Source organism: Glycine soja, chromosome 20 (genome assembly GCF_004193775.1).
Source record: "Glycine soja cultivar W05 chromosome 20, ASM419377v2, whole genome shotgun sequence".
NCBI lineage: Eukaryota > Viridiplantae > Streptophyta > Magnoliopsida > Fabales > Fabaceae > Glycine > Glycine soja.
The window spans coordinates 30,518,646-30,536,906 of NC_041021.1; the positions used below are offsets into that span (position 1 = coordinate 30,518,646).

The 18,261-nt window shown below is 42.6% G+C and overlaps 1 protein-coding gene across 2 annotated transcripts in view; it reads right to left on the reverse strand.

The window, feature by feature from the left end:
- LOC114402956 (chromosome transmission fidelity protein 18 homolog) overlaps positions 1-18,261 on the reverse strand; it is an 84,528-nt gene that overhangs the window by 49,139 nt on the left and 17,128 nt on the right. The window lies entirely within an intron of this gene.

Genomic DNA, 18,261 nt, shown 5'->3' on the forward strand with positions numbered 1-18,261 from the left:
TTGATAGGCAGATTTAGTAGAAAAGTTGCCATTAATGTCAGCTCTTCAAACCCAGGTGTCATTGAAGTTGCTATTTAACCTAGTCATTGCAATTTGATCAATGAACTTGGAAGCAATTCCCATCTCATAATCAAACAGGTTTCTTCTCCAAAGAAGATTCTATTCCCATCCATTTTCAGAAAAGGATCCCATACACTATATGATTTCTTTGAGAGGAAATTGAATATAAATCTGAAAATTGATCTTTGAGTGGAATTCCATCCTCAGCCCAAGCATCTTCCCAGAACAAAATTTGATCACCCCTACCCATCTTCCAGCAGAATTGTTTAGAGACAACAGTCATATTATGGTCTTGATTGAGTGCCTTTAGGTCAGACCACCAGGTTGAGAAATGCTGTTTGTGAGGCCCCTGATCCAATCCTCTCCACCCCTGATATTTAGAAATTAAGATCCTATTCCACAGCTGGTGTGGTTGGTGAAACATGAACCATTTCCACTTGATTAGTAGAGAATTATTTAAAATTCTCAAATCTTTGATCCCCAAGCCTCCTACATCTCTAGAAGCACAGCATTGTGTCCAAGATACCCATGCAATCTTCTTCTCTTCTGGTTTACCTCCCCACAAAAATTGTCTTTGAATGGAAGATAACCTATTAATGACTGTTTTAGGGGCCCTGAAAAAGGATAAGTAAAACAAAGGTAGTGCTGTTAAAACAGCCTTAATAAGAGTGAGTCTGCCAGCCATGGATATGTTTCTCTTATTCCACCTATTCAACCTATCTTCAAATTTCCTAATTACAGGATCCCACACAACCCTTTTTTTGGGATTGACAGCAATCGAAATTCCTAAATAACAGAAAGGAAATTGAAGCAAAGCACAGTTAAGATAGTTTGCAGCATGAAGACACCACTCCTCAGATTGACCAACAGCTCCAAATTTGCTCTTAGCAAAATTAATTCTCAATCCAGAAACCAGCTCAAAAACTCCTGAGAATAACCTTCACAGTTTTGACATTTGCCATAGATGCTTCTCCAAAAAATATCGTATCATCAGCATATTGGAGAACATCAGCAGGCACCTTATTGCTCCCCACCAAAAAGCTTGTAAAGCATTGATTTGACACTGCTTCCCTCATGAGTCCTGTCAATCCTTCAGCCACTAGATCAAATAAAAGAGGAGCCAAAGGATCCCCTTGTCTCAACCCTCTTTGAGGTTTGAATTCAACAGTAGGACTGCGATTCACAAGGACAGATATAGAAGCTGAAGTGAGGCAACCCCTGATCCACCTAATCCACCTCTCATGAAATCCCATTCTTTTGAGCATATATAGAAGAAACTGCCAAGAAACAGAATCGTAGGCCTTCTCAAAGTCCACTTTGAAAACCATGCAGGGTCTCTTAGATCTCCTAGCCTCCTCAACCACTTCATTAGCCACCAAGACTCCATGTAGCAGCTGTCTCCCTTTAATAAATGCTGACTGCCTTTCATCAATAATCTGAGGCATGATCTTTCTCATCCTATTAGCCAGCAATTTAGTGATAACTTTATACATGCAGCCTATGAGGGAAATAGGCCTAAAATCACTAATAACCTGGGGATCCTTTATCTTAGGTATCAGAGCAATAAAGGAAGAATTGCTTCCTTTAGGGAAAGAAGCATTAACATAAAACTCTGATATAAACCTAAGAAATTCAGGTTTTAATTCCTCCCAAAAGTGTTTAATAAATCTGAAATTGAAGCCATCTGGCCCTGGACTTTTGTCATTCCCACAACTCCACACAGCACATCGCACCTCCTCTTCTTTAAAAGGTTCAACCAATGTATCCCTCTGAGTATGGGTTAAAACATTGAAAGAGACTCCATCCAAGTTAGGTCTATGCAGCTGGGATTCATGAAATCTTCTCCGAAAATGCTGAAGGATTTCAGCCTTAATGAGGTTAGGATCTTCCACCCAAGAGTTGTCAATTGTCAACCCTCTCAAGTTATTTCTTCTCCTGCTGTGGTTAATCAATTTGTGGAAATAATTCGTGTTGCTGTCCCCCTCCTTAATCCATCTGCTTCTGGACTTTTGTCTCAAGGTGGATTCATAAATGTTGGCCTTTTCCCAAAGCTCAGCTTGAAGCTTTTTCAGCAGCTGAACTTGCTGGACAGAAGGCTGGGATGGCATAGAATTCTCCAAATCATTCAAATCCTGCTGAATTTGCTTCATCTTGTTACACATGTCTGCTGCATTCTCTTTACTCCATAATTTCAGTCTAGCTTTTAAGATCTTGAGCTTATTTTTTAAGACAAATCCACCCCACCCAAAGAGCTGGTTGGCAGCCCAACAGTCCCTCACCACTTTCTGGTACTCCTTGTTCTTGAGCCAAGCATCAAAAACCTTGAAAGGCTTTGGACCCCAGTCGATGCTCTTAGATTTCATAATAATAGGGCAGTGGTCAGAGTAGTTCCTCTCTAGATTACATTGGGAGCTATCTAGCCATTTATCTAACCACCCATCACTAACCAAGACTCTATCAATCTTGCTTTTACAAGTTTCATTTGGCCTGACCTAGGTAAAAGACTTTCCCATGCAAGGTATATCATCAACTTCTAATTCAGCAATCCACTCATTACATTCAGCTATAATGTTGTTATCAGAGCTGCTGCGATTGCATCCCATTCTTTCTGAAGGGTGCCTAATGCAATTGAAATCCCCTAGAAGACACCAACATGTGTCTTGGGATTGGATCTTTTTATTTTTTAGGTTCTGCCAGAGCTGTCTCTTTCCCAGGAGGTCACAGGGAGCATATATGTTAACCACAACCAGCCTTTGCATATCAGGCAGCCATACCCCACCTAGCATAATGAAATCCTTGTCAATAACCCGAGAGTCAACCTGAAAAGTATTAGGGTTCCAAGCACAAAGGAGCCCCCAAGCAGCATTGACAGCAAGCTGCCATTCCCAAGCCACATCAAATTGGCCCCACAGAGATTGGCAGCAAGCTTCATCCATAGCTTCCCTCTTAGTTTCTTGAAGACATACAGATCAATTTTGAATTTCCCCACCAACTTCCTGATAGAGGCCCATTTAATGCCTCTACCTAGCCCTCTAATGTTGTATGATAGGATATTCATCGAAGAATATTCCTATTCCCCAACTCCATAGCCTCTTTCCTGTCCCTAGACTCCATATTAGCAAAGCTGTGAATACCATTTTCTTGTTCTGTATCAGCAGCTTGTACACCCAAAATCTTCGCAAGACACCATTGCTGTTTGGCTTCTTCTATAACTTGAGAATTGCTTTCTTCTGTATTTATTAATAGTTGACCTTATTGGATGCATATACAAGATTGTGGCCAAGCTCTTATCAAGCAGGTTGAAGAAAATTCTGCCAAACATCATTGACGAGAGACAATCTGCCTTCATAGAAGGCAGACAGCTGCTACACAGTGTTATTGTTGCAAATGAGGTGGTGGAGGAAGCAAAAAGGGGGCAAAAACCTTGTATGCTGTTCAAAGTGGATTTTGAGAGAGCCTATGATGCGGTTTCCTGGAGTTTTCTTAGCTATATGATGTCCCGAATGGGTTTCTGTAATAAATGGATTTGCTGGATCCAAGCTTGCCTTAAATCTGCTTCCATTTCGGTCTTAGTAAATGGGAGCCCAACTGCTGAATTTGCCCCCCATAGAGGTCTGAGGCAGGGAGACCCACTAGCACCGTTGCTTTTCAACATTATTGCTGAAGGTCTAACTGGCCTTATGAGAAAAGCAGTAAATGAAAAGCTGTTTTCTGAATTTCTGGTTGGTAAAGACAGCATACCCTCCAATACGCGGACGATACTATATTTTTCGGGGAACCCACCATGCAAAATGTCAAGGTTATAAAATCAATTCTGAGAGGATTTGAACTAGTCTCTGGTCTTAAAATAAATTTTGCAAAAAGCCATTTTGGTGCATTGGGCAGACCTGATCAGTGGGTCAGAGAAGCTGCGGGATTCTTGAACTGCAGGATTTTATCTTTTCCCTTCACATATCTGGGCATTCCTGTTGGTGTTACCCCAAGGCGTGGTCAGCTGTGGGATTCGGTTATTAGGAAGTGTGAGAACAAATTAGCAAGGTGGAAACAAAGGCACCTATCATATGGGGGGAGAGTGACCCTTATCCATTCCACCTTATCCTCCATCCCTATCTATTTTTTATCTTTTTTCAGGTTGCCCGAGAAAGTAGCAGAGAAGCTGATCCGAATCCAGCGTAAATTCTTATGGGGAGGTAGTTTGGAGCAGCGAAAGATACCTTGGGTGAACTGGAAAACAGTTTGCCTCCCAAAGGAAAGAGGGGGCCTTGGTATAAAAGACATAAGGGCTTTCAATAAGGCTCTTCTCGGTAAATGGAGGTGGGACATGCTCCAGCAAAGCAACAAGCTATGGTCCAAGATATTGGATTCCAAGTATGGTGGTTGGAGGTCATTGGTGGAAGGCAGGAGAGGGAATAACGAGTCCGCCTGGTGGAAAGATATAATGGAGGTTACACAAGACCAACAGCTGAATCCTATCCTCCAAGATGGCATTACTTGGAGGGTGGGATGTGGGGATAAAATTAAATTCTGGGAGGATTCTTGGGCTGGACATGGAGAGGCTCTACAGATAAAATACCCAAGGCTGTATAGGATATCTCTTCAGCAGCATCAACTCATCCAGCAGGTGGGAAATTTCAATGAATCCTCATGGGAATGGAATCTCTCATGGAGAAGGGCTTTATTTGATAATGAAATCGCATCCGCTGCAGGCTTTCTGGAAGAAATCTCTCACATTACTATACAGCGACATATATCTGATACCTGGACGTGGGAAGCAGAGCCTAATGGATGTTACTCTACAAGGAGTGCCTATAACATGCTACAAGAAAGCTCAATGGGTGTCAATCTGGATGAAGCAATGCAGAACCTGTGGAAATTAAAAATCCCATCCAAAGCTGCAATCTTTGTGTGGAGACTCATCAAGGATCGATTGCCGACTAAATCTAATCTGAGAAGGAGGCAAATAGAGATAAACGACAGTTTATGCCCGTTTTGCAGATCTCAGCAGGAGGACGCAGCACATCTCTTTTTCAACTGCCCCAAATCTCTAGCTCTATGGTGGGAATCCCTAGCATGGACTGGAATAGTAGGGGCATTCCCCATTATCCCTAGGTACCACTTTTTGCAGCATCAAATCGGGATGAATGGAGGAAAAAGAAATAATAGGTGGAAGTGCTGGTGGGTAGCACTAACGTGGTCAATATGGCAGCACAGAAATAAGATCCTTTTCTCGAATGAATCATTTAACGCTGCTAAGCTAATGGATCATGCTCTGTTCTTGTTGTGGTCGTGGCTTAGAGCATCGGAGAAAGACTTCAGTATTCACTACAACTACTGGTCCACCAATTTACCAATATGCTTTTCAGCAGATTAGGATGGGTTTTAAAGGTGGGGATGTAATTTAGGAGGGTTCACAAGCCAAGGGGCCTGATTATGTAACCTCCTGAGTGGGTGGATTTCCACAAGCTGAGTAGCTTGGCAGGTGGATCCACTACGTTTTCTTTAACTCTTTTGTAACTATAGTACCCCTGGTACTGATATCTTAATATATATATATTCTGAAATTCTGATACTGGGGACAGATGTCGTACCAGATGTCACGACATCACGCTTCAGAACGTGGAGATTATATTTGACTGTATGAACAGATTAAGCAAGTAAATAACACAAGAGAATTGTTAACCCAGTTCGGTGCAACCTCACTTACATCTGGGGGCTACCAAGCCAGGGAGGAAATCCACTAAAATAGTGTTAGTTCAAGGTCTAACAGCCACTGTTTACAACCTTCTCACCTAACCACTACCCGTGCGACCTCTACCTAAGAGCCACTCTTAGATATGAGAACCCCTCTCACTCCCTCTCAATCACACTCCCGTGTTTACAATCAACTCAAAAACACACCAGAGATTGCTCTCTGAACAAAAGAGATCAACTCTACACACTAGAGATCAACTCTACACACAAGAGATCAACTCTACACACAAGAGATCAACTCTACACACAAGAGATCAACTCTACACACTCAGGTCCAACACTTGATGTTAGGGTACCATCAAGGTGGCTCACAAAACACTCAAGTCCCAAAACTCTCAAAATAACTCTTCAATCCCGGACTTGGTACAGAACTCGTGCAGCCTCCGTGTTTTTATAGCAGTGTGCGTTTCTGGGCTGCAACTACTTGTGCTGGATGAGATCTATCATTTTCCTGAAAATCTGCACTTAAAGATCTAAAAGATACAGTTTGATCTTTTAGTTTTTATCTTTAATCTTTAATCCCTGAACGAACTCTTCTACTTTGAAATTCGAACTTTAATTATCTTTTAATTCGTTCCTAAAGATAGATCGTCTAATCTGTTGCTAACTGCACCATAATCTGTTAAAGAGATAACAGATTTATGTGTCCAGTATTTTCGGGCCGGATGTCAGGACATCGTGTCCGACATCGTGAATCCTGCAGCTTCATTTGACTTTTATCTTGCCTTGTACATTGTACAGCACCTCCAGTGTTTTCGGGCAGGATGTCCTAGACATTGTATCCGACATCGTGGATCCTGCAGCTTCAATGCTTTTAGCAATTCCAGTATTTTCGAGCAGGATGTCCTGGACATTGTATCCGACATCGTGAATTCTGCAGCTTCAATTCTTCATTTGACATTTCATCTTGCCTTGTGCATTGTGCAGCCCGATCTTATTCTTTGACATAACGTTGGACATCATGTGCAGCAGCTCCAGCTTTCCTTCATTGTCTAAGTGCTTATGTTTTAACAAAATCTTAGCCAATCTTTTAAAACTCAGTAGAGCTAAGCACTAACAATCTCCCCCTTTGGCAAATTTTGTCTAAAACATACTTAGACACTTCCTGAGCAGGTACGAGCAGTTATGCAAGTGGGATCAGCAACTTTCATTATCAGAGTAATCAAGCACAGCGGAAATTCTTCAAGTTGCAAATCTACAAGTCTTCTCCAGGATGTCAAGACATCTCACGTGACATCAGCTTTCTGCTCCCCCTGTCTCAAAGCTCTTTCACTGCAGCATCTTCTATCAGCTACTAGTCTTTTCAGGATGTCAAGACATCTCATGTGACATCACCATTCTGCTCCCCCTGTCTCCATGCTCTTACTGCAGCATCTTCTATCAGCTAGTAGCTTACACCAGTCATCATCAGCAGCAGCAGTTTGTCTCCCCCTCAAAATCATGAATCATGCATACATCGTATCCTACTACTATTGCATACATAGTATCTTACTACTCAAAATCATGCATAATACATACATACTACTACTCCCCCTTTTTAGACATAAATTTGGCAAAAGTAGAATGCATGAAATTAATGTGCAAATATTACAGACCAATAACAATCAATTGTTCAAAGGGACATGCCCTTATAGCTAGTAAAAGTAAAAAGCAAAAGTAAAGGTCTGATGGTCATGGGGTGGCTTCAGAATCATCATCATCTGAATCTGTATCCTTTGCTGCATCTTCCTCTTCCTCAGCAGCTTCTTCTTCTTCCTCGGCTGCTTCTACCTCTTCCTCAGCTGCTTCACCATCATCAATGCCACTTTCTGAGAGTCTTCTGATCATCCGTTCCAGCTCCATTTTCTTCTCTGTGTTGGCTTTGATGGTTGCTTCCAGCACCTTGCATGTGTCCTTGAGTTCAGCAATCAAGGCATCCTTGGACACAGCACCTGAAGCAGCAGCTTTCCCTGATGTCGAGACAATGTCTGGGACATGTGTCCCCTCAAACAATTTGTAATGCAGGGATAGAGGAGATTCTCTCTTCATCACAGAGTCAGTGTAGTTTAAAATATTGGGATGTTGACTCAACATAATGCCACACAATACAGTTGGGAAGGCAATGGGTAATTTGACAGCAAATGATTCTGAATGCTTAACAGTTTGATCAAAAATATAGTTTCCAAAATTAAATTTGGACTTGGTTCCAACAGCATACAGAAATTTACCCAAACCTGCGGCAACAGTGGAAGTATGATTGGTGGGTACCCAGTTTGCAGCTCCAATCCTATGCAGGATTGCATACTTCACACTTAGCTTCCCTGCAGAAAGCTTTCCTTTCTTTGGCCAATGCTGGACTCGTTTGGCAGTGATTTCCTTGGCAATCTGATGCTCAGAAACATCAATATCCACCACTCCTTCAGTAGGTCTGCCCAGGTATTTGTTGATCACAGCAGGGGAGAATCTAACACACTTTCCTCTGACAAATACTTTTTGATACTCATCACTCTTTCTGTTTGTTATGTCAGAGGGAATGTTGACAATAAATTCCCTGACTAGGCTTTCATAACAGTCTCCCAACTTGGTGACTGTCTTCAGTAGTCCAGCAGCCTTAATGAGGTCCATGATCTCCTTGCAAGCCAAGGCATCTCTTCCCAGTTCTCTTTCAACCGCAAGTCTGCGTTGATACACATATTTCCACTTTTCAACATTGCCAATGGAGTGGAAAGAGATGTTGTCCAATGGTGCATCAGGAACATTTCCAGGCACCTTTCTCCCAGATTTCTTGGCCCTCTTTGATGTCGAGACATCTAGTTCGACATCATCATCAGAATCGGATGAGGAAATTTCTTTCCTCTTCTTGGAGGGGATTGCAACCTTGCTCCTTCTGGATGTGGTAGGAGTGATTGGAGTGCTCTTCTTCTGGGCCATAGTTTTGATTCGTCCAGACCTCTTGATGGGGGTTTTTCCCTTTCTGCTTTGTAGTCTTTCTGCAATGCCAGGTGCCAACTTGTTGGCAATGGGTTCCTCATCAGATTCTACCTCTTCAAGGTCAATGAGGTCACCTGGAGCAGGTTCTGGTGCCCTTGGTGCAGGGGTCTTCTCTGTGGCTTGATCTTCTTCTTCTGTTGATTCCTCTTCACTGGGTGAAGGGAGGGCTTCAGCATTTGGAGCGGAAGATGTTGGAACATCTTTATCAACATCAGGAACAGCAACATCTGGGGTGGAAGATGTTGGAACATCTTCATCAGCATCAGGCACAGAAGCATTTTTCAGAATGTTACTCACAATACTGCGGATCTTCTTATCCATCTCCGGGTCTACTTCCCTAGGACTTGTTGCAAGGCTAGGGTTTTCAGCAGTTTTTACTCCCTGTTGTCGTTTGGGAACCAGTTTCTCAGGAACAGGGGCTTGACCAGGAATTATTTGTATGGGTTGGATGTTGAATTCAGGTTGTCCCTGGTGCGGAGATGATGGTACAGAGGGTGAACCAGAAGCTGAAGTTTCTTTTGGTGAGGTAGCCATGGAGAAGCAGAGCTTTTGGAATGGTTTCGTGAATTTCTGAGAGCTATTGGGAAATGCTGGTGAAAACACGAATGCCACGAAAATATAAATTTGAATGAAGAATGTAGAGGGACGTGTGAAGCAACGGTCGAATTTGTTTTGGCTTAGTAGTGAACGTGCTATTAATGTTAAGTGAGACGTTTGAGCACGTTCAGATAGCAGTAGCTGCTATAATTCCTCTAGCAGACAAATGCCCAGCTTGCCCCTCAGTTTTTCAAACTGATTTGCATCCAATGCCTTTGTGAAAATATCTGCTATTTGTTCCTCAGTGTCAACATGCTCCAGTGTGATAACTTTATCATCAACAAGCTCTCTGATATAGTGATGTCTAATGTCAATGTGCTTGGTTCTGCTGTGTTGCACAGGATTTTTAGAAATATTAACAGCACTCAAGTTGTCACAGTATAATGTCATGACATCTTGTTCGACATTGTACTCCTTGAGCATCTGCTTCATCCAAACTAGTTGTGAACAGCTGCTTCCTGCTGCAATATACTCGGCTTCTGCAGTAGATAGGGACACACAGTTCTGCTTCTTGCTGAACTATGAAATAAGATTGTTGCCCAGATAGAAGCATCCACCAGAAGTGCTTTTTCTGTCATCTGCACTTCCAGCCCAATCAGCATCACAATACCCAACCAGCATTGAATCTGAACAATGACAGTACATAATCCCATAGTCACTGGTGCCATTTACATATTTCAGAATTCTCTTTACTTGATTCAAGTGACTTATCTTGGGATTGGCTTGATATCTTGCACAAACACCTACTGCATAGGTGATGTCAGGTCTGCTAGCTGTTAAATATAGTAAGCTCCCAATCATGCTTCTGTACAGGCTTTGATCAACACTGGTGCCAGCTTCATCTTTTGACAGCTTCAAGTGAGTAGGCGCAGGTGTTCTTTTATGGCTGGCATTTCCCATCCCAAACTTCTTGACAATGTTCTTTGCATACTTGCTTTGTGAGAGGAATATGGAGTCTTCCATCTGTTTCACTTGAAGTCCCAGAAAATAAGTCAGCTCTCCAACAAGACTCATCTCAAATTCAGATTGCATCTGTTGGACAAAATGTCGAAGCATCTCATTCGACATCCCTCCAAACACAATGTCATCAACATATATCTGTGCTATCATCAAGTTTTCAGCATCTTGTTTGACAAAGAGAGTCTTGTCAATTCCTCCCTTCCTATACCCTTGCTGAGTAAGGAACTCTGTTAGCCTTTCATACCAAGCTCTTGGAGCTTGCTTCAATCCATAGAGAGCCTTCTTGAGCCTGTATACATGATCTGGATGAGTTGGATCTACAAATCCCTTTGGCTGCTCCACGTAGGCTTCTTCATTCAGGTATCCATTCAGAAACGCGCTCTTCACATCCATTTGGTACAGCTTGAATTTGAGGATGCAAGCTACACCAAGTAACAATCTGATGGATTCAAGTCTAGCAACAGGAGCGAAAGTTTCATCAAAGTCTACACCTTCAATCTGAGTGTAGCCTTGAGCAACAAGTCTGGCCTTGTTTCTGGTTATAACACCTTCTTCATTGGTTTTGTTCTTGAAGATCCACTTGGTGCCAATCACATTAGTTCCCTCGGGTCTCGGAACTAGCTCCCAGACTTCATTCCTTTTGAATTGCTCCAATTCTTCTTGCATAGCATTGATCCAGAACTCATCAGTCAGTGCCTCTTTCACATTCTTGGGCTCAATTTTGGAGACAAAACATGAGTTGGAGACAATCTCAATCTCCCTTGATCTTGTAGTGACTCCTCTGTTTGGATCTCCTATAATCAGCTCCTTGGGGTGCATCTTCTGGATTCTAATGGAGGGTCTCTTGTCAGGTTGGTTGATGTTTGATTCATCTGTAGCAGAATCAGAGTTTTCTGCATTTTCTCCACTTTTAGCTGCATCTGCTACATTGTCTCCCGATGTTCTGACATCTTCTTCGACATCCTTCTTTCTTGCTGGAGTTAGATCATCAACAACCACATTGATGGATTCCATCACAGTTCTGGTTCTGGAATTGAATACTCTATATGCTCTGCTGTTTGTAGAGTATCCCAGGAATATTCCTGCATCACTCTTGGGATCCATCTTTCTCCTTTGCTCTCTATCTGCCAAAATGTAACATGGACTTCCAAAGATGTGGAAGTGCTTGACAGTTGGCTTCCTCCCTTTCCAGATTTCATACAGTGTGGTTGGAGTCCCTCTTCTAAGTGTGACTCTGTTGTGGATGTAGCATGCTGTGTTCATGGCTTCAGCCCAGAGATTATAGGGAAGTTCTTTGGCATGAAGCATGACCCTAGCAGCCTCTTGCAAAGTCCTGTTTTTCCTCTCAACTATGCCATTCTGTTGTGGTGTAATGGCTGCAGAGAACTCATGAGTGATGCCTTCAGATGTGTAGAATTCAGTAAACCTGCTGTTTTCAAACTCTCTGCCATGGTCACTCCTGATTCTCTTGATGACACAGTCTTTTTCTCTTTGAAGTCTTAGACTCAACTCCTTGAATACTTCAAAGGTGTCTGATTTTTCTCTGATAAAGTTGACCCAGGTAAATCTGGAGAAATCATCCACAACAACATAGGCATACCTCTTTCCTCCAAGGCTTTCAACTTGCATAGGCCCCATCAAGTCCATGTGAAGTAGTTCCAGCACCCTGGAAGTGGTCTGATGTTGAAGCTTCTGGTGGGACATCTTGACTTGCTTTCCAATCTGACATTCACCACAAATTCTGCCTTCTTCTATTTTCAGATTGGGAATGCCTCTAACAGCACCTTTGTCAATGATTTTCTTCATGCCTCTTAAGTGCAGATGTCCAAATCTTTGATGCCATATTCTGACTTCATCTTCTTTGGAGGATAGATATGTGGAGGAGTAACTGGTTTCTTGAGGTGTCCATAGGTAGCAGTTGTCCTTTGATCTGCTGCCCTTCATTAGAACTTCACTCTTCTCATTTGTCACCAAGCATTCTGACTTTGTGAAGTTTACATTGAATCCTTCATCACACAGCTGACTGATGCTGATCAAGTTTGCAGTCAGTCCCTTCACCAGCAGTACTTTGTCCAGACTAGGAAGTCCATCATGGACTAGCTTTCCCATTCCAGTGATCTTTCCTTTAGAGCCATCTCCAAATGTCACATAGCTAGTGGAGCAAGGTTCAATGTTCACCAGGAATTCTTTGACTCCTGTCATGTGTCTGGAACAGCCGCTATCTAGGTACCAATCTTCCTTAGCTGATGCTCTAAGTGAAGTATGAACAACAAGACTAACAGTCTTGTGTTTTGGAACCCACATCATCTTCCTTCTGCTGCTGCTACTTTGAGTTCCATGATGTGGATGGCCATGTAAATGATAGCAAAAGGGCTTTATGTGACCATACTTGCCACAGTAGTGACACCTCCACTTCTTTCTTTTGCTCATTTTCTGCTGCGTTCCATGATGTCGAGACCGATGTTGTGACATCGTGGCTCCAGTGCTGTTTTTGGCAGGAACAAATTCTGTCATGGTTGTTCTGCCAGCAGACTTAGGATTAAATCCAAGTCCTCTCTGGTTTCCAACATTCTTTCCAAGCTGTAGCACCTCATCAAGCGTATCTGAGCCTTTATTCAGCATCTTTATTGATTTTGTCATGTTTTCCAGTTTAGAGTTCAGAAAACCAACTTCTCCTTTAAGCTCAGAGATCTCCTCTTCATGTGCCTCCTTCTCAGCCTCCAGATCTGCAATGACCTTCTTCAGTTGTGCTTCTTGCTGAAGGATCTTCTCACTTTTGATGCATAGTTTTCTATAGGATATAGCAAGCTCATCAAAAGTGATTTCACTATCTGTATCACTTGAATCTTCAGCAGATTCAAATCTCCCAGTGAGTGCATTTACATCTCTGTCAGAATCACTTTCTTGTTCACTCTCTGTATCATCAGACCGACATACAGAAAGTCCTTTCCTCTGCTTCTTGAGATGAGTGGGACATTCAGCTATGATGTGTCCATAGCCTTCACACCCATGGCATTGAATTCCTTTGCTGTGACTGGGCTTTTCATCTGACCTTTTCTGGTATTTACTACCTTTCCTGATGTCGAAAGGGATGTTCTGGACATGTGGTTTCTGCCTCCTGTCCATTCTGTTCAGCACTTTGTTGAACTGCTTTCCAAGGAGCACAACTGCCTTAGTCAGACCTTCATCAGTATCCAGGTCATACTCATCTTCTTCTCCGTCATCATTGGACACGAACGCCAAGTTCTTGCTCTTCTTTTCAGCCCCATCCGAGAGTCCTAGCTCAAAGGTTTGAAGGGAACCAATGAGTTCATCTACTCTCATGTTGCAGATGTCTTGGGCCTCCTCTATAGCAGTGACTTTCATGTCAAATCTCTTAGGCAAGGATCTGAGGATCTTTCTCACCAGCTTTTCATCTGTCATTCTTTCTCCCAAGGCAGTGCAAGCATTGGCAATTTCAAGAATGTTCATGTGGAAGTCATGAATACACTCTTCCTCCTTCATCTTCAGATTTTCGAATTTTGTAGCCAATAGTTGCAATCTGGACATCTTCACTTTGGAGGTTCCTTCATGAGTGGTTTTCAGGATCTCCCATGCATCCTTGGCCACTGTGCATGTGTTGATCAGTCTGAAGATATTCTTGTCAACTCCATTGAATAGAGCATTCAAGGCTTTGGAGTTTCCAAGTGCCAATTCGTCTTCTTCTTTTGTCCAGTCTTCTTCTGGCTTCAATTCATCAGTGGGCTTTCCTTCTGTGTCCAGCATCTTGGGATGTTCCCAGCCTTTGATGACAGCTTTCCAGGTTCTGCTATCCAGTGATTTGAGGAAGGCCACCATCCTTGCTTTCCAGTATTCATAGTTGGTTCCATCCAGGATTGGTGGTCTGTTCACTGGTCCTCCTTCTTTCTCCATGTTCATCAGAATTTATCTCCCTAGATCTCACTCAGTGATTTCGAGTGCCTGCTCTGATACCAATTGAAATTCTGATACTGGGGACAGATGTCGTACCAGATGTCACGACATCACGCTTCAGAACGTGGAGATTATATTTGACTGTATGAACAGATTAAGCAAGTAAATAACACAAGAGAATTGTTAACCCAGTTCGGTGCAACCTCACCTACATCTGGGGGCTACCAAGCCAGGGAGGAAATCCACTAAAATAGTGTTAGTTCAAGGTCTAACAGCCACTGTTTACAACCTTCTCACCTAACCACTACCCGTGCGACCTCTACCTAAGAGCCACTCTTAGATATGAGAACCCCTCTCACTCCCTCTCAATCACACTCCCGTGTTTACAATCAACTCAAAAACACACCAGAGATTGCTCTCTGAACAAAAGAGATCAACTCTACACACTAGAGATCAACTCTACACACAAGAGATCAACTCTACACACAAGAGATCAACTCTACACACTCAGGTCCAACACTTGATGTTAGGGTACCATCAAGGTGGCTCACAAAACACTCAAGTCCCAAAACTCTCAAAATAACTCTTCAATCCCGGACTTGGTACAGAACTCGTGCAGCCTCCGTGTTTTTATAGCAGTGTGCGTTTCTGGGCTGCAACTACTTGTGCTGGATGAGATCTATCATTTTCCTGAAAATCTGCACTTAAAGATCTAAAAGATACAGTTTGATCTTTTAGTTTTTATCTTTAATCTTTAATCCCTGAACGAACTCTTCTACTTTGAAATTCGAACTTTAATTATCTTTTAATTCGTTCCTAAAGATAGATCGTCTAATCTGTTGCTAACTGCACCATAATCTGTTAAAGAGATAACAGATTTATGTGTCCAGTATTTTCGGGCCGGATGTCAGGACATCGTGTCCGACATCGTGAATCCTGCAGCTTCATTTGACTTTTATCTTGCCTTGTACATTGTACAGCACCTCCAGTGTTTTCGAGCAGGATGTCCTGGACATTGTATCCGACATCGTGGATCCTGCAGCTTCAATGCTTTTAGCAATTCCAGTATTTTCGAGCAGGATGTCCTGGACATTGTATCCGACATCGTGAATTCTGCAGCTTCAATTCTTCATTTGACATTTCATCTTGCCTTGTGCATTGTGCAGCCCGATCTTATTCTTTGACATAACGTTGGACATCATGTGCAGCAGCTCCAGCTTTCCTTCATTGTCTAAGTGCTTATGTTTTAACAAAATCTTAGCCAATCTTTTAAAACTCAGTAGAGCTAAGCACTAACATATTCTATTTTGCTGATCAAAAAAAAATTAATAGTTGACATTCCTCGGAAACATTATGTTTTGGGCCACTGTCATTAAGCCCACTAAGATGTTGCTGATCAGTGCCTTCCTTTAACAAGTTTGGTTCTTCAGCAACAGGCTCAAGAGATACAGCTTTTGATGATGCATTTCGTTGCCTAACATATACTTTAGAGAACATGTCCGGGCTTCTTTTAGCTAATTGGGCCTTAATTGGATAATTATTCTTATTGCACCCCTCAATATTTTGTATTGGGCCCAACTTAGTACTTGGGCCAATCTCTTTTTGGAACTGCATAGACAATGTGTCTAGGTGGAGTCCCGTAGTCATTTTCTTTGCCCTACTTTCCCCATTTGAGTCTAGCACCTTTTCTGGTCTTCCTTCACCATTCAAAATACTTCCCGAATGATCTCCATCCTCCTGCCATGGCCCAGCTTTTGTCTTAACCGAGGTTTCCTTTTCTGGTGCTTCATTTCCTATGTTCTTCTCTGCAGAGTACTCAACGGAGTCAACGTTAGCCAAAAGGGGGGACTGGGACTAGTTTTGGTTCCCTCTAACCTCTGACTTCTCCCTGCGAGTGTCGTCAGAGGTAGTATTATCCCGCGGACTAGAGTGGGTAACGGTAGCTTGGCCGAGACCGCTGGTTATGTCATGGGACCAGTGGTTCGTACCGTGGGTCGTCTTCTTCGAGGATAACTCCGACGAGAACGAAAACGTTGTGTCGGAGGCGTCGTCATCAGCTCCGTCGCACCCATCGTCGGAGGGAATCTCATCGGTCCAATTGTCATTCACCGCGCTCCGCCTGTACCTCGCATCACCATCTTCTCCAACCTCCTCCACCATCCAGACATTATGATCAGTGTTCCCTAATCGAACAATGACTAGCTTGTTAATCGTCGGCGGGAGTGGGGTTTGGACTAACAGACGAGTCCGGTCCAATCGGCGACGATCATCGGTGTCGTCATCTGGTTCAATCACGTCACCGATACATGCAACAAGCTTCCTCATGTTATCGATATCCCAAACCTCAATCGGGAAGCCCCATAACTGTATCCATATAACCCGATTATTTGGTCTGAGCCCTGGTCGCCACTTCTCAAGAGAATAGAATATTGATTTGCCGCCATCAATCTCCGATGATATGATTTGTTGAGCTGTATCATCGGATAGTCCAATGAGAAGAACCATATCGTCACCCAGAAATTTGGTACGAATGTTGTACCCTAAATCCCACGATATACGATCCTCCATACTCTCCATCGTCATTGGTGTTTTTAATTTCCCAACCCAAGCCCCGTTGCACCAGTACTCGCCGTGTTCATTGGTTGGAATGGAGATCACGAATGATGATCCTACGTCTGCCGCCATACCTCCTGAAGCACCACCCTGGGCCGTCACCTCTGCGTATGATCGCAGTCGTGGTGTACGGCCTTCTCGGCATTTGTTAACGTCCTTGTTTTGCTCCCCTCCGTTAATAATCACTGACTGCACAACTTGTGTTCTGGTTGGTCTGGTTGGTCTAGCAAACCTGGGAATATTAACAAAGAGCTTCTGGTGATTGATGAAGATGTTATCCAGCTGAACCTCCAAGCGTTTAACATCTGACACTCCTTTAAAGCGCACGAAGCCATATCTTCTTCCATCCTTATTGCGACGTTTTGTGATGTAAACCTTGCGCACATCCCCCCATCTCTTAAAGTTTTCCCACAGCATTACTTCATTAACTTCATCAGTGAAGTGTGTGAAGTAGAAGGATGTGATGTCATCCTTATTTCTCCAGTTGAAGTGGTGCTCTGTGGGTTTGCTCCTTGTTCCATGATTGCCGGGAGTTCTTTTGTTTTCTACATTCTTCTTCTTTTCTTTCGCTGACCTCCGGCTTATGACCTCCGTCCATTTTCCTTCCTTATCATACCTGTCCTCCTTCCCATATTCGTTATGCCAACCTCTATCTTCATAAATCTCCCTTTGATCACTGCCACTCCATCTCCTTTGTTGTCTTCCTCTAAGGCTCCTCTAGGACCAAGAATGTTCGCGTGACAAGGAATGATCTGTGGCATTCCTCTGAGCTCCACCTCTCAATCTCTCCCTCGCTCTACCAATCACTGTCGTCCTCGCCGTTTCGTGTTTACTCTCTCTCTGTCTCCCTCTGTTTCTCTCTCTACCACCGTCACTCACTCTCTCTCTCTCTCTCTCTCTCTCATCTCTCATTATCCGATCTTTTCTTCTTAACTAGCATAATTTTAGTTGGTTAGAAAAAACTATATATGTATTATTTTTAAGTTGATTAAAGGTTCTATAGTCAATTACAAGTGACACAATAGACAAGGAACCTTGATCCTATCAACCTAGGAAAATTCATTAAAAATATACAGTTCTAAAATGTATATAAAACAATATTTAGATAATCGTGCAGTTCAAGCTCAAAAGTCCAACACTACCCTCTCAAAAGTTTATTCAATCTACTTTAAAACACAATAGAACCAGAAAACTACATTCAGTTACATACAAATGTTATCAAGCATATCATAACATGTTTAGTAAGATAATTTATGTGCTTGTACTATAGTCATAATGATGAATGCATGAATAGTGAACATAACCAGTAAATCAATTATAGTGGAGCCACAACAAAAATCAAGGTACAAACTTGTTTCATGAAATGGAGACCTTCGGCAATGTGAAAAGAATGTTTAG